General features: G+C 33.4%; 1 protein-coding gene across 15 annotated transcripts in view; it reads left to right on the top strand.

Moving 5' to 3' along the window:
• LOC144302962 (uncharacterized) overlaps window positions 1–17,401 on the top strand; it is a 776,799-nt gene that overhangs the window by 368,302 nt on the left and 391,096 nt on the right. The window contains exon 6 of one of the 15 annotated variants that reach the window (XR_013369981.1): window positions 9,626–9,697. The exons of 13 other annotated variants lie outside the window; for them this stretch is intronic. The gene's annotated coding sequence lies outside the window, so the exon portion shown is untranslated. Of the gene's footprint in view, window positions 1–9,612; window positions 9,698–17,401 lie in introns of all 15 variants that reach the window. One more of the 15 variants, XR_013369985.1, reaches the window with a different exon arrangement.

The raw sequence follows: 17,401 nt of genomic DNA, 5'->3' as shown, positions 1-17,401 counted from the left end.
TTCAGCTAAGTCCTGAATCCTGTTATAAAGCCAGGAAGAATTGATAACTTTCTCCATCCTTAAAACCAACACATTCTTTAGTCATAGTTCAGAATATGTTGAATACCTGTCTTCTCATCTAGGCTGTGAACTACATAAATAAAAGAATAATGTTTATTAATCTTTGCATCCCCATGTTAGACATATAATAGGAACTAAGTAAACATGTATTGAGTACATAATATACAAATCCTGAAATAATGTATTTCTGACATTTTAAGTATAGTTAGTACTTATCTATATTTTGCCTCTGCTTGATTTAAAAGAGATTCTGTAAAAGAATTTCCTGACTGAATGGGGAGGCCTTATTTAACTATGATTAGTTTAACAGTGTCCTAACTAACTCAATTACTCAAATAAGCCACTATGTTTAATGATAAACATAATTTATTTATTGTCCATTAAGGTAGAACTTCCTAAGACATACAAATGGTCAATAGACACATGAAAAAATGCTCAACATCACTCACCATCAGAGAAGTATAAATTGAGGGATCCCTGGGTGGCGCAGCGGTTTGGCGCCTGCCTTTGGCCCAGGGTGCGATCCTGGAGACCCGGGATCGAATCCCACGTCGGGCTCCCGGTGCATGGAGCCTGCTTCTCCCTCTGCCTGTGTCTCTGCCTCTCTCTTTCTCTCTCTCTGTGACTATCATAAATAAATAAAAATTAAAAAATAAAATCTTAAAAAAAAAAAAGAGAAGTATAAATTGAAATCACAATGAGATACCACCTCACACCAGTCAGAAGTAATGAGCACAGGGTATTATATGCAACTGATAAATCACTAAGTTCTATCTTTGAAACTAATAATACACTATCTGTTAATTAAATTGAGTTTAAATGAATTTTTTTATAAAAGGTAGAATCTTCCCAGAAATGGTATGAATAAATTTATCAATTGCTTTTTGTTTTAAAATGTATTCTTTAAATTTTATTGGCAATATACTATGTGCTGATAGGTCTTTCTCCTGAAGAAGCTCGCAGAGTAACAAGAGAAACAAACAAGAGGATAAGAAATTATAATACCTATATATGTATAGCAGATATAACAAGGCTTACACTCTAAGAAAGTAAGAATAAAAAATTTATCACTAAATCAAGGGGACCATACATGATCGCTAAGGGGTTCCTGGGCAAACTATGCTAGAAAATTTCATGAAGAGAGGATTTCTAGTATAACAAGTAGAATATTCTACCCAACAACCTTATTATTATTATGACCTATGGTTTAAAATGTCACTGCCCAATGGAAATGGAATGTGAGCCACAAATGCAAGCCACACGAGTATTTTTTAAATTTTCTAGTCGTCACATTTAAAAAAGTAATAAGAAGTGTAATTAATTTTAATAGTTATTGCTTATTTGACCCAATGCATCTGAAATGTTATCATTTCAACAAGTAATCAGTTGAAAAATTATTAATTAAATGTTTTATATTTTTATTTCAAGCTAAGCCTTTGAGATCTGGTATGTATTTTAGCTTTTAGTGTCTCTCAATTTGGATCAGTCACTTTTGAGGGGTTTAAAAGCCACATGCAGTTAGATATTTAAGAACATTAAAACATTTCTGGCTTTAGGAAATTTAGTCACGACTTTCTAATTCTAGCAAAAATTGTCACCTGCCAAAGACCCACACAGCCAATAATGACAATAAATACTCTCTTAGTTTACAGTATATAAGGTTGTATGGTTAAATTTCTTCTTTTTAATTTTTTAAGTATATTTAAGCATTTTCCTTTCTGATACAGTTTAGCAATGTGGTGATAGATTTAGCTCTCATAATCGGTGTATATTTGTAAACTATTGACTTGACTTAAAGAACAGTATCTTGCTGTCAAATTTCAATATCATAATCTTATTATAACTATAAATTTATCAGGAAAAGCTTTTGCTTATCAGAACTTTCACATTTTCCAAGAACAGAATCATGTAATTCCAATATACACTTACAGGGATTTCAACTGAAAATATTAGAGACATTTCATTATGTTCTTCTTCAGGGTGCAATAGCTCAGAATCACCTTATCTTACCTATAGTCATAGACAAATTGGATCCAGGGCTCCCAGATGAAGTTTTTGATAACCAAAAGAAATCTATACTTAGCTCTCAAATATTTAAAACACCAATGAGGTCTCTTGAAAACTTATAATACTTTGATTCCAATTAGGAAGGTGATAGAAAAAATAAAGTCCTCTTTAAGGAAAACTCACCCTATAATGATAGAGCTATAAAATGAAAATGTAACTATTATTCTCATGAACCTACATTTATTATGGACAAATTTCCAATCTCTTGGAGGTGATGGGTATATCTTGGATGAATTTGAGTTAAAAATCCTTTGACTCAGGTAGATATGATATCTTCTCGATAAACAGAAGCAAAATGTTATTCCATTTTTGATGGGCTTTTTTTTTTATTGCTCTTAACTATCTTCTGAAAAATATCGCTAGGCTCTATCTCTAAACTATGAAGAAAAATGTCAGAAATAAATAGGAGCTCCACTGGCTTTTTGTACATCTCAATTGAATATTATTTTTACTTTTTACCTAGAATATACATACATAAATAACATTGCTATAATGTTCTTGTTGAAGATTTCATCTTCTGATTTTTTTCCTTCTCATTTTCACTTATTCATTATTATTGGTCCATGTCATTCATGGAGACAAAATGCAAGCCCATTCACTAGTGAGAACCAGTAGTTCCATTTATTCTTGAATTAAATTGCCAACATTGGGTAGACAAGGTAAAATTGATTCAACACCTTGATGACTTTTGATACATTGCCTTGTGAGACATCCTCCTATATAATTCCTGTTTTTGTTTTCTTTTTAATTCTCCTTGCCTTGCCCCCAAACCAGGTCCAAATGACCTATAGCACAGGCATCTAAGATCCTGAAAGGAGATCTTGGATAGAGAAAGTGGGAAAGGGGGTTCCTGTCATAGAATAAAATAGTGGAGAATACCCATGATTGTTTTTCCTCTTCTTCCCTTGTCACTGTGCCATAGTTGCTTGGAGCTGTACAAGAGGGCAGGAGAATCTAGTCTTTCTGGCCAGAGAGTAAAGGGGCTCTTGAGAACTGGAAAGTATGGTAGAAAACCCTGGCAGGAGAAAGCTGGAAAAGGGCATCCTTTATTTTCTATTTGAACTGGCACAAAAACTAAGGGAACACTGCAAATGTGTGGAGCTTAATCAAAGGAGTACAACAAAGGATTTTAAACTGGATTTATATCATAAACATCTATTCTTTGAATTTTTAAATAATCACTATTTTTCTATAATTTAAACATTAAAAAAGATTTATCTATAATAGTAAAAATTAAATGAAGTGGGTTTAAAGGCAAAAACATTATTAGAGATAGAAAGAAGTACTATATCATAGAAATTAAAAATTCCAAATTTGTATGCATCTAATAACACAATGTCAAAGTATATAAAGCAAAAATCAACAGAATTACAAGATGAAATAGGCAAATTCATAATTATAGTGGGAGACTTCAACAAAGTTCTTCTAGGAATCAATAGAATAATCACACTTTTAAAATATTTGTATATTTTAGATGTGTGTCTTATTCATCCATACAGTTATTTGTTTTTAATTAAGTCCAATATTTGTTTCCTAATTGGAGCCTTTGTATATTTACATTTAGCATATATATTGACATATTTAAGTACAGCTTTATTACCTTTTTTTTAAAAAAGATCTTATTTATTTATTCATGAGACACAGAGAGAGAGAGAGAGAGAGAGAGGCAGAGACACAGGCAGAGGGACAAGCAGGCTCCATGAGGGAGTCCAGTGTGGAACTCGATCCCGGGACTCCAGGATCATGCCCCAAGCCGAAGGTGGCGCTAAACCGCTGAGCCATCTGGGCTGCCCCAGCTTTATTACCTTAAGTGTTTTCTATTTTCTCCACATTCCCTAGGTTTCTTTTTGGATTATTTGAGTTTTGCTTAAATCCCATTTTTCCTTATATTAGCTTGAAATTATGCACATTTTAAATATTTTATTAGTGGTTTCTTCGGATATTACAGCATGAATTAATGACTTTTGAAAATCTAATATTAATTGGCACTTTTACTATCTGCAAGGACAGTGTAAGGACTTCGAATTTTGAAATATCTTAATCATATTTCCCCTCTTGTGTGACATTATTATCTTATATTGTAATTATATACATATAAATTTTACATATAATTATTATATATGTTATATATGTAATTACTTTTGCCTTAAACCATGAGTATTAATTTAAATTTACTCATATATTTAAACTTTTCATGTTTCTTGTTGGATCTCCCAGCTTCCACCTATGGTTATTAGCCATTTGTCTAAAGAACACCAGATCATACTACTTTTATTTCCTTTCATGGTCATTAGCTGTCAAAAGCAGTTTTACTACATACATCTAGTTTCTTTCTCATCTTGTAACACTCCTCATATCTGTGGTTGGAAATCTTTCATCAGTATTAGAAAGTCCTCAGCTATATTTTTTCAGCTATTGTTTCTTTCCTATTCTCACCTTCTTCCTCTTAATCTTAAATTCTGTAAGTTAGCTCTTCCTAAGGTATCATCTGTCCTACATACTTTGTTCTATATTTTCCATTCTTTTGCCACTTCTTTTTTATTCTGTAAATTTTCTTCTAACCCATGCTCCATTTTCCTAAGTGTTTTGTTAGCTATGTCTTATCCGGTGTTAACCCATTTGTTGAGTTCTTATTTTGGTTATTGTACTTTTCTATTTTACAGTTAGAAAATTCCTATTTCATTCTTTTATATATTTTGAAGTAGCTGATGAAATTCTCAATCTTTTCTTTTGTATCACTAAACGTAGTTTTTTTGCTGGCTTTATTTACTTGAGTTGTCTTGTGTATCTGTTTTGTTTTTGTTTTAATGTGTCCCAAAATTGTTTGCAGAAATAATTTAAAGCTTACCTTTCTATAGAGATGAATTTTGTTTGCTTTTCAGGCACCTGGTACCACAACTAGTATGGGATTACCATAATGCAAGTTTAATAATTGAGATGATTCAATTAATCTTCAGGCCCCTATAATGGTCTTTCTCTTTATAGTTCACCCTATTGACTTCTGGATTGCCAGTTCTACCTCCCTTGTGTAACTTAAACATCAGTCTTTTTCTTTCTAGTCCATGGAAGTTATCAGAAGTCAGGCTTAGCCTTTAGTCTCATTTAGGGCCATTTTCAGGAATCAGCAAAAATGTCAAGTAATACAAATCGGTTATATTGTGTTGAGAAGCTTCTCTCAACTTTTGTCTTCCCTAGAACTTAGCCTGGTAATTCTTCAGTATCTTGTTATTCTTTCATACTTTCAAGGAGATTTTGATTTTTCATACTTTTTCTTTTCTGTTTGTCCTTAAAGGAAAGGTTATATTGATTACTTTGTCCTCTAATTTTTACCTTCATGAATTTTTTAAAAAGATTTTATTTATTTACTCATGAGAGACAGAGAGAGAGAGAGAGGCAGAGACACAGGCAGAGGGAGAAGCAGGCTCCATGCAGGGAGCCTGACATGGGATTCGATCCTGGGTCTCCAGGATCCAGCCCTGGGCTGAAGGCCGCACTAAACTGCTGAGCCACCCAGGCTGCCCAATTTTTTTTTTTTTTTTTGTTCTTAAAGCCTAGAGGTTAGTGGTGAACTGATGCTAGGAGAATTATTAGGGCCATGTATTTCCAAGTACTGCAGTGATGGTTACTACTACCTATAGATTGTGGGCTATTTAACACTGATTGTTTTGGCTTCTGGGTCTTTTCTGAAACTCTGTTGTAAAATGAAGAGTCATACTTAATAGCCTTTGCTGTAAATTTCTCACAAATGAACAATATTTTGTAAGGCTTCTGAGAAATTTAATTGAGTTTAAGATAACTATCTCATTATGTCTAATGTGTTAATAGTTTTATGTATTAAGTGCAATCATCCCTTTATGCCACTATTTTGTCACATTTTAATGATTTAGAAATTAGATAAGATGAAGTACCAAAATAAAGTGTACACACAAAAAAGATATTGGGCTAAAATAGTTTTCTGTTTTCCTTAGCTGGCTCTTCTTGCCACTAGCAGTCAATTTTCTGAGAAAATAAAATTCAATTTCTAAAAACATTGATTTTTTTTAATAGGAGAGTAAATATGATTTATAACTTTGGAATAGTTTATTGAGTTCAGTTCTTTTTGGTCAAATTATACTATTTTGATTCTAATTATTTGGGTTTTTTTCACATATGTTTGATGTTAGTAATGTGACTTTGCAAGACTTTATCTTTTTAAACAATTTGCATGGCATCTTGAAGAAAGGTCATGAAAACGGCTAGTGGGGGACTTAAAGATATCAACCAAATGTAAGGATTTCAGAGAAATTCTTTTTGGAAGAATTCAACTTGTTTACTCAATTATTTGTTAAGCATTTACTATGTGATCATCATACCATAAAGTAATGTCTTAGTAGAGCTTATATTTTCTTTCTGGTTAGAGATAAAATAAACAAATAACAAGAAGAAAATCAGCTAGTGATAAATTCTTTTCAGAGAAATAATATAATGTTTTAGAAAACAGTTGGTCATTTTAGATTGTGTGGTTAGTAAGAATAAATCTCTCTGATACAGTTTAAGGTAAGATTTGAATGACAAGAAAGAGTCAGACATTAAAGATCATAGTGAAGAGCATTCTGGGTAGAAGAATAAACTTATGCAAAGGTCCTAGGATGGGAAACAGCCCAATGTGCTAAAAAAAAAAGGGGGGGGGGGATTGCCATTGAGATTGGAACAAGACAGAGAGTAAAGAAAGATGAAGTAAACAGGGAGTCTGTTATAAAGGGCTTTGCAATCTAGTGCAAGAAGATTGGATTTTATTATAAGTGCAGTGGGAAGTAAGTGGAAGATTTTAAGCACAGGAATAACATGGTCTGTTTTGAGTTCTAAAGTGGGAAATATCTGCTGTTTGGGAAATGGACTATAAGAGCCATTCTTAGAGGCAATGAGAGGAGTTAGCAGGTGAAACATCATGATCTTGGCAATAAAGAGAGAGAACAGATTATGTAAGCTATATTTGTTGATGATGTGAGGTGGACAAGGAGTTTGCAATATCTTAAAGAGTAAAATTCAAAGCCTCCTAGATTACTGATTAAAGCAGTTGGATGGATGTGGCTACCATCCAACTGAAATGGGGAGTTTGGAGGAAGGATCCAGTTTTTTTGAGAGCTAAATCCCGAAGAACTGTTTATTGGCCATGTAAATTTTACCATGTTAACATGCCTAAATATCAGGTATGTGAAAACATTGAATGGACTTGTTTAAATGAGTATGGAGTTCTGGTGCAAGTTTGGGGGTGGAAATGTGGATTAGAGAGTCATTGGCCTATAGCCGCTTAAAGCCATGAAAGGGGATGAGTGCATCTGGGAAAATGAGCAGGTAAGGAGAGAAGGGAACTCAGGATAGAACCTTAAAAATTCTTAAATATTTAGATATTTAAAAATATATATTTAGATATTTAGCAGAGAAAAAAAATAAGGAAGAATACTGAAAGGAAACTGAGTCCAGGAAACAAAACAAAACAGCATACATAACAAGGTGTCTTAGACGCCAACAGAGGTCATGACTGACAAAAGGTAAAATACAAAACAAGTTCATCAGAAGCACTTTTTAGTAGGCTTGTGCATGGAACAAAGGAGATAGGAGAAAGAATGAAATGTTTTAATTGTTCCTCTAATATTATTCCCAAAGAATCAAAACCATATGATCTATCAATTCCACTTCTGGGTATATACTTGAAACAACTGAATGCAGAATCTTGAAGAGATATTCATACAACATGTTCATAGCAACACTATTCACAATAACTAAAATGTGGAGGCAATCCAAGTGTCTATTGATAGATAAGCAGATAAGCAAAGTGTGATATACACACACATTGGATATTATTCAACTGTAAAAAGAGGAAAATTCTTACATATGTTGCAACATAGATGAAGCTTGACATTATACTAAAGAGATAAACCAATCAGAAAAAGACAAATACTGTGTGACTCCTCTTATATGAGTTACATAGAATAGTCAAAATCATAGAGACAGAAAGTAGAGTGGTGATTGCCAGGGGCTGAGAGTAAAGGAGAATGAGGAGTTATTTAATGGGTACAAAGTTTTATTTGTGCAAGATATAAAGGGTTTTGGAGATGGATGGTGATGATGGTTACACAACAATATGAATGCATGTAATACCACTGAACTGTATACTTAAAATTAGTTGAAATAATAAATTTTATGTTGTGTATTTTACAATAAAAAATTGAAAATAAGTAAAGATGAAGGGGGAAAATATTTAAAGGTTATTGATAGTATCTGAAACCTATCCAGCAGAATTCTATTCAAAAAGAAAACAGAGCCTGGTATATGGTCACTCAATAAAATTTGTTGAATAAGTGAAATTGCATCTTCAAAGAGACAGAACTGATAACTAAGAGACTGTTGTAGTGGAAACGTATTTACAGTGACTAAAACTTTTTTTCTTAATGAGCCTGGGGGAGTTCTCTCTGTTGACTGGGTTTGTGAAGCAGGTGATTTGGAGACATGATATTTATAGAATGGAGATAGTCCAAAATGTATGAAATCTTATTTTAGGGCTCCCTTTCCTTGGGTAAATATTCAGAAGTAAGTCCTCTTTATAATCTGCTGGTGCAAAAGTAATAGAGCATTGAGTAAAAACGGAAACTTTAGCTTTTTTCTTGTATTAGAAGATATTCAAAACAATGAAAATTATATGCTCAATAACATGGCCTAATATGAGAATTATTTTTTGAGTCACATCTATTGAATAACAGAAACTGAAAATTAGAAGGAGGGCAGCCCCGGTGGCGCAGCGGTTTAGCACCGCCTGCAGCCAGGGGTGCGATCCAAGACACCCGGGATCGAGTCCTATGCCCAGCTCCCCGCATGGAGCCTGCTTCTCCCTCCGCCTGCTTCTCCTTCCGCCTGTGTCTCTGCCTTTCTCTCTCTCTGTGTCTCTCGTGAATACATAAATAAAATCTTAAAAAAAAAAGAAAATTAGAAGGATATTAAAAAATAAGTTTAAATTATACATGATGAGATTTAGCAATCTTTGCATTCTGAGAAGATTGATGCAGTCAAAATTTATAAATGTGCCAGTTGTTGATCCTGATGTAGTCAAAATTATATGTAGAATCCATACTTTCAAATGATTGTTTTAAAGATTTACATTATGAATATAATTTATTAAAATGTGAAAGAACCATTGAAATTATGCTATTTCAAATACTTAAATTAGGTGAGATGATTTATCTCAAGTAATGTAGGTAAAGAGAATTAGAGAGGCAAGAAACCAGACCTGAAAGCCACTACCTTATTGAATACCTGTTTTTGTATAATACGGTTCAGAGAGGAGGTAGAAATTATTCTTTTATTTGTAGATATCACACAGTTTTTAAAAATTTTCAGATTACATGTCTAGCCATTTTCTAACATTTTATACTGAAAAGGAACAGCTGAAATAATAATATGAATAAATTTCAAAATATGATTTTGAATATATATTAACTTTTGAACAAGTTCTTGATTACAGCATTTGAAACAAAAATGGAATGCTGAGAAGAAAAGAAAGCTGCCCAGCTGGCTATCAATGAGGAATGATTTGGTAAGCATGTGTCGAACATTAAAACATGTAGACTTAGTGGTCCACAGAATACTCACGGAAAGGGATGGCATATCCATGAGAAATGCTAGATTAATCTCATTAAATTCTCAGCCTGAACAGAATTTTAATAAAGGATTGTAGCATTCCTGAGATCTCCAGCATATACATGATACATAAAACACACAAAGATTTTTAGAATTCACTTATTAATTGTCGGTTTTTTCCATCCTTACTGTTGGTATTGTGATATATTTCTCTCTAGCTTTCATTTCCCATGCTGCTTTTTTAATTAAAAAAAAAACCTATATTGCAGTTGTAATCATGCTATAAATAATAGGCTTTACCTTCCTGTTTAAAATTAACATAGTTAAAAGTGTTTTTCATGCAATGTTAAAATCCTTGTAGACACCCTTTTCAGTAACTATATACTATTTCAAAAGGTATATCTAATATATCAAGTGTATCATGATATATGAGTATTCAGGTTTATTTATTTCACTGTCATAAATATTGCTGAGGTGAATGTCTTTATGCAGAGAGTTCACATATGGAGTTTTGTTAATGACATGTTTCTAGAATTAGTATTATTTGATCTAAATATGAAAATAGCCACATTTGACTTATTTGACAAGTGGGAATATAGTGTCATTATTGTGTAGATTGGCATGGATAGAGTTGCTAGTGAACATTAATATTTGCATCATGTTTATTTACTAATAGTAATTCTTTCCTTGTGAATTATCTGATCATATTCTCTGTTCATTTAATTATGAGCTCTTGATTGTCTTATAAATTTATTCAGGTGATTTATGTAATAAAAGCAACCCTATTGCTATATTTGCTGTAATAATTTGCACTACTCTATAATATCCTTTTACTCCCTTTTTTCTAACAAAATATAAAGAATACATTTTATTTTATTTATTTTTTAGATTTTGTTTATTTATTCATTAGCGAAACACAAGGGCAGAGACATAGTCAGAGAGAGAAGCAGGCTCCTTCCAGGGAGCCATATGCGGGACTTAATCCCAGCATCCCGGAATCATGCCCTGAGCTCAGGCAGACGCTCAACCACTGAGCCACCCAGACCTCCCAAGAATACATTTTATAATGTAAAATCTGTTACTCTCTTTCTTTGCAATTTCTTCTATTGTTTTTTTAAGCTTAGCAAGTCCTTTCTCTTACAGTTTTGTAAATATTCTATTATTTTCTTATAGTTTGATTATTTACATGTGTTTATAGCCATATAAAGTGATTTAATTTGTTTTGATATTTGAAGTAAGGTGAAGTCCAGATTCATTTTTTTCTTCAATGCTCCTGTGGGTTATCCTCCTATTTACTAAAAAAAATTTCCCTACTCTTCTGTTTCTTTTCCTTTTATTAAGGAAAAAGATAAAGTGAGAGGATTTATATTTGGATTGTTTTTATTTCATTGCTCTGCCTATATATATGTATATATAATCAATCCAAGCCACACTGCTTTAATTATAATTTAATGAAGTATTTGAATATCGGGTAGAGCTAGTGACATATCGCTTCCATTTGTTATAGAGTATCTTTGATACTATTGACCCTTTCTTTTCTGAAATGAGAATTAAAGTCAATTTTCAGGTTTCAAAAGCCCTATTACAATTTGTATTGATAATACAATGAACTCCACTGTTAATATGGGAAGACTGATATTTTCAGGAATTTGATATTAACCTTTCCCATTGTGGAGTCTGTTGTATCTCTTTACATTATCAAATATTTCCTTATATTTTAAACATATACAAAATGTGTATCATTTTCTTTGTATAAGCCACATACACTTTTAAAAAAATAGTTTATTTATTAATTTATTTGAGAGAGAGAGAGAGAAAGAGAGCATGAGCAGTGGGGAGAGGAGAGAGAGGAAGAAGGAAATTCCCTGCAAAGCTGGGAGCCTGATGTGGGACTCTATCCCAGGACCCCAGGGTCATGACCCCAGCTAAAGGCAGGTGTTTAACCCACTGAGCCACCCAGGTGCACCAAAGCCACATACACTTATGTTGCCCAAATTATGCCAGTGGTGGCAGTGCATTGTAGGGTCAAATCTTGTTTAGAATTTCTTCTGTCACTTACTAGAAATATGATTTTTTTTTTGCCACTTAACTAAAAAATGAAATCTTTTATTTTTTTCAGTTGGTTCTTACAGACTTTCTGGTTAAACAGTAAGGTCATGTAAATAGTTATGTTTTCCTCTTCATTGTAAAGATTTATAACCCTCATTTCTACTTGCAATGACTAGTGCTGTTGAGACAATAACAACTAAAGGCAGTGATTAAAGACCTTTCCAGTTTTTTTATCCCAATTTTATAAATTACCTCTAGTATTTCACAACAGGTTGAAATAGATATTTTCACCTTACTTGGGATATATTATTTGATGCCTATTTGCAGTATTGGTGGGGCATGTAATCCTTCATCAAATCTCTTTTGGTTTTGTTTTGTTTTTGCTAGTCAGTGTATAAACGTGTTGTATAATGTAGACTCATCTTAAGATTGGAAATCCGAGAGTCCTGCTTCTCTCTCGGAAGCTAGGTTCCTGCGTTAGTAATGGTTCCATCAGGTGGCAGCAAGGTGTGGAATATAAGATTTGTCGTAGCGTTGAAGCAGCTATGAGAGCTAACAAACACCCTCTGCATCAGAGGCAGTGCCTGAAGCTGTTGTAGGTCAGCAGGGTTGGGAGTGGGGAAAAAACAGGATGTGAAGCAAGGAGAAGCAAAGACAAGCTGGAACCTCTGAGGACACACCAGGACCTGCATCTGTCTCTCCTCACTTATAACTTTTTTTTAAAAGATTTTATTTGTTTTTTCATGAGAGACACAGGCAGAGACACAGGCAGAGGGAGAAGCAGGCCCCCTGCAGGGAGCCTGAGGTGGGTCTCCAGGATCAGGCCCTAGGCTGAATCGGAGCTAAACCGCTGAGCCACCCTGGCTGCCCATCCTTATTATAACTTTGAGGATGTGAATGACCCCTCAGGGGAGGTTAATGTCCTTTGTCACGGGCACACATGTGCCTGGCTGGGACTCTGAGAAGCCAAAGGATAAAATATGGCACGAGCTAGAGGGGACACAGAATGAAGCAGCAGGTCAGCAGCTCCCTGTATCAGATACAGGGGCACCTGGTGCCCTGACCCAGGGCAGGGCTGCTGCTTCTCTTTGGTCTTCCAGATACCATACAAGTTACTTCTCTGGCCATATCTAACCTGGAACTGTACAAAGAAGGGAATTCTGGCAAATGGAGCCCCAGTTACTGATGTCAAAACAATACAAAATACAGCAATACAAAATAGTTTACTTACTTGTAGCACGAATAGTAAGCATCTAGCTTGGTGTCACAAATGTTAAAGATAAATCATGTAAAGTATATGGATATAATATATGCTTAGTTAGTGACATCCATTACTATCACAATCATACCAATAAGTGTCTGTCCTAATATTGAATGTATGTATCTTGCTGCTATCATTTACTTTTGCCAGTGAACCGTATACTTTGTGCTACCTTCCTTTAAAATTTGCTTTACTTATTGTCAACACACACCAGCTGCATTATTTCCTATGTAACTTCCCAGCATTGGGCCATTCTTATTATACTTATTTCTTTTTCTGACATAATGATATTTTCTTTTTGGTAGAAAAAGAGTAGATATTGCAAGGCTGTTATGTGGATAAAATTCAAACACTGATATGGCTACTCTACAAACTGGAAATTTACCTTAACTGTCATTTCATTAGTTTCAAATCATAGTGATGTGACAGGTGTGTATCTTTTCACATTTCACAAGTAATCTGGAAGCAAATAAGAATAGTTACGATTTGTAGATTGTGTGATGGAAATTTTACCTGGTGTTTTTATGCATACAGAAAAACAGGAAAAATAGTAAGCCCCTCACTATAGGCTATAATCATAACAACCCTAGAATTAGTGACTTCATATATTCTCTCATTTATTAATAGTTAACACTTCAATATAATAATTTTTTTGGTTAACCAAGACTCTTAGAACTGATATCAATTGATAGTCAATAGTGAAATTCTTTTCAATTTCCTTAAAAATGTCTTGAAGACATTTAGGCCTGCACAACTTTACTTTAGAGATGAAACTAAAGTCTGAGCAGTGCTTCCTTAGTTCTTTCTTCTATCCTGTTGAGGGCATTCTCTCTGTTCTAGTTTTTGTCTTCAATATTACTTATCCTATGTAATAATACCTATCACATTTCATAATATCAAGTTAATACTTTGATCATTGAGTTTAATTGGTGAATGCTTAATTTTAGAGAGTCATGTTAAGTAATAAATGAAGGGAACGAGTAAAGTTTAATTTTTTGAATTTTGTAAGGGTAGGGACTTTTAAGTCTTAAAGTCTGGCACTTTAAATAATTATTAGTGTTGTTGATAGAACTTCTTGTAGTCACTGTGATTTTCATGAAAAGAAAACAAAAGAAAAGAAAGAAAAGAAAAAGAAAGAAAAAGAAAGAAAAGAAAGTACATCCAGTATTTTCAAGGGAGAAAAAAATTCTCTTTGAGGGATTCAAGAGCTTATATTTATGTGGCATGATCGATTTTTACGAGGGGCAGATGCAGGGTTTGTGGGACCGGAAACATATACAACCAGGGTGGAAGGTTCTTTAAGGAAAGGAGCACAAAATTATGAAGATAAAATTGTTAGGAATACAATGGTTGCCTTGGACGAGGCCATTTAATTGATTGACCCTGAAACTTAATCTTTATTAACTTCACATAAAACCTGCCTCCGCTCTAGAGAAATATTGTATGACTTTTTTATTACAGTTAAATGTTTTGAAATAAAATTAAGAGCATTTTGATAAAACTTCAGCAGTTTGGATCTAATTTTGTATTGTAAGATAACCACTTTTTTATTCTGAGAACTATACAAAATAATGGGTAGTGGCTTCACCACTTATTTCCATTTTGAATGCTGATAAATGTTTAATGATAACAGGATAGTGAAAGATATCCTCGTAAAATTTGTCAGCAATGTTGATTTGGTACCTACTATGTGAGGGGCACTGAAATCCTGGTACAAAACATCTATTGAGGTCTTTCTTCTCAACAATTTTATGCTAAGAACAACATAACTCCTGACTCGTAAGGGCATTCTGGAAAGGGTAAATGAAGTGGTAGCACAAGGTTTACTTTAACAACTAAAAAAATGTGTCATATGTATTAATGTCAACAACTGGAATTTTACCTCATTAGGCAATTTCTGGATCTAAGACTCTGATTATTATTCTAAGCAGAAAAAATATGCTAATTATTCACTGAATGTAGAAGGAAAAAAGGTGTAAAATCTCCTGTTAGCCGTGTGACCATGTACTAATTGCATGTCATGTGTCAAAATAATGCAGCTCCCTGTGCCTAAAGCAATTAGACACACAGAACTCCATTAATGAAGCACTGTCTGTCACTAAAAGTGTTTTCTGTGCTATAGTTGAAGATTAAAATATTAACTTCTCAAATATTTATGATAGTTACTGACAGCATTTCAAAATGTTGCTTTTAACAAAAGCTTTCTGTTAAGAATTAGTTTTTAATTTGGATTTTATATTCAAAGAATATATTAACATATGGTAGTAAGATGGGATTTCTTAGGTATCTGAAGAGAGTTTGTTAAATAAAGATAGATTACTTTTAGAAAACTTTACCATGTCTTTGACCCTTAATTTTTTCCTCAGAAAGGGGCTTTCTGAGGGTATCACCAAAACATCACTTTTTCCTCATTTAAATATTCATTTGGCAATAATGTACAAATGTAGGTTTCACTTGTATTATTTTTCTCTGTTATTCAAAATAATTGGCTCTGAACTCACTGTAACAAGTCAAGCTCTACTGGCCAAATATAATCTACATATTGTTTGATGATTTGAAAAATATACAGAAAGGACGCCAGTAATCTAAAAGATTATCAATTCTAGCTTAACCAGTAGCAGTAGCACCCTGCTACTTCTGTACTAAATCCATTTATTGAGTGATTACTATGTATTAAGTACTACGCTTCACATACCGCTCAATTCTAGCTTTGCTTGAATTTATGTACTATTTCAGTTCATTTTGTTGCTTTTTCATCCATTTTTATGAATGAAAACAATTGTATTTTCTCTTGATCAGTCTCTCTTGGACAGTTCTCTCTTGACCTCGGTCTTTCATAAGATCACTTATTTTCAGAAATATGCTTAGGTTCTTCCCAGAATGGTATCCTTTTGCATATTATTTCAGGTAAAAATAAATGGGTGTTTATTAAACCTTAGCTGTATTAATTAAGATACCATATCCACTGATTTTGAAAAGTTCATTTTGCCATTTTCAAGGTGTTTTCTGACTTTAGTAGAAGTCCTACTGTTTTTTAATCATAGAAAATTTAGTGCAAAACACCCTATTCTGAATTAGTGCTCCAAACTTTTTATTCTAGCTTACTAAATGCTGAAATTCAACCCAATGTTAAATTATAAATCTTCACTCAAATGGCAATAAATATTATTTTTGTTTGTTTTCACATTCAAAGCTCAAGGATTACTCACAGTTTTTATGCTAGATAATGTTTTTTTTTCTTTTCCTCTCTGATCACTCCTATTTATATAAGAAAAGGACAGCCTTACTACTTAGAAATTCTCCTTAGTAATGCAAACTTGGCATAGAACATTTGTAGCCACATTAGTAATTTTTCTGACTGGTAGGAAAACTATCTGCAGTCTCAGCTAACAGAGTGCTTATTCATTAACACCCTGAGTGTAATGACCTCTAGATACTCTACTGTGGGGTAGTCTATTATTGAATATTAATAAGTGATTATTTGGTTGGAAGCTCACATAGAATTTTTGAAAGGATAAGTAAAGTTTCAGTACTTATAATCAGGATACTGTTGGCTTGTGTCTGTATCTGAATTTGAAAGACAATTATTTCAAATCTTTAGCACATCGGTATTGGATATTTAGGAGGAAAAATTCAATTTGTCTTCACATTCTGTGAATCATTGAGTAGAAAATAGATTCTTCAAGCAGCCAAAACAATAATTTGCTCAGTTTTGAAATCAAACCCTTTGGCCACCTCTGAAGCTATTCTTCTCAGAAAGGATGAAGTAAGATGAATATGTTGGAGGGATTAGATTCCTTAATGGATTTTAGTCATTTTTCCTTTGTCCAGGTTGTTGGTGATTTAAAAATACTTTATTATTTAAAATAAAAAATTGATTTCTTTTTATTTTCCATTCACGTAACTTTATAAGTATTTTAATTTTGCTAAGTCTTGTTTCATAAAGTTAGTTTAGTTGAATCTAGTAGCATACATTCTCCATAAATACAAGAATTGTTTTTTCTGTTTTGATTAATACTGGCACTTGGTATTATTTAATTCCCAGTACATAGAGTAGTATCTGGCATTAGTAGGTATTAAATAATTATTTCTTAAATGAATGGGTGAATGTTTTATATTCTTTCTTATCTTTATTCATTTTATTTTTATTATATTAATATGTTTCAGCAGGGATCCCTGGGTGGCGCAGCGGTTTAGCGCCTGCCTTTGGCCCAGGGCGCGATCCTGGAGACCTGGGATCGAATCCCACGTCGGACTCCCGGTGCATGGAGCCTGCTTCTCCCTCTGCCTGTGTCTCTGCCTCTCTCTCTCTCTCTCTGTGTGTGACTAGCATAAATAAATAAAAGTTAA

The sequence above is a fragment of the Canis aureus genome, chromosome 32, assembly GCF_053574225.1.
Source record: "Canis aureus isolate CA01 chromosome 32, VMU_Caureus_v.1.0, whole genome shotgun sequence".
Lineage (NCBI taxonomy): Eukaryota > Metazoa > Chordata > Mammalia > Carnivora > Canidae > Canis > Canis aureus.
This window is presented reverse-complemented; position numbering and strand designations above follow the sequence as displayed.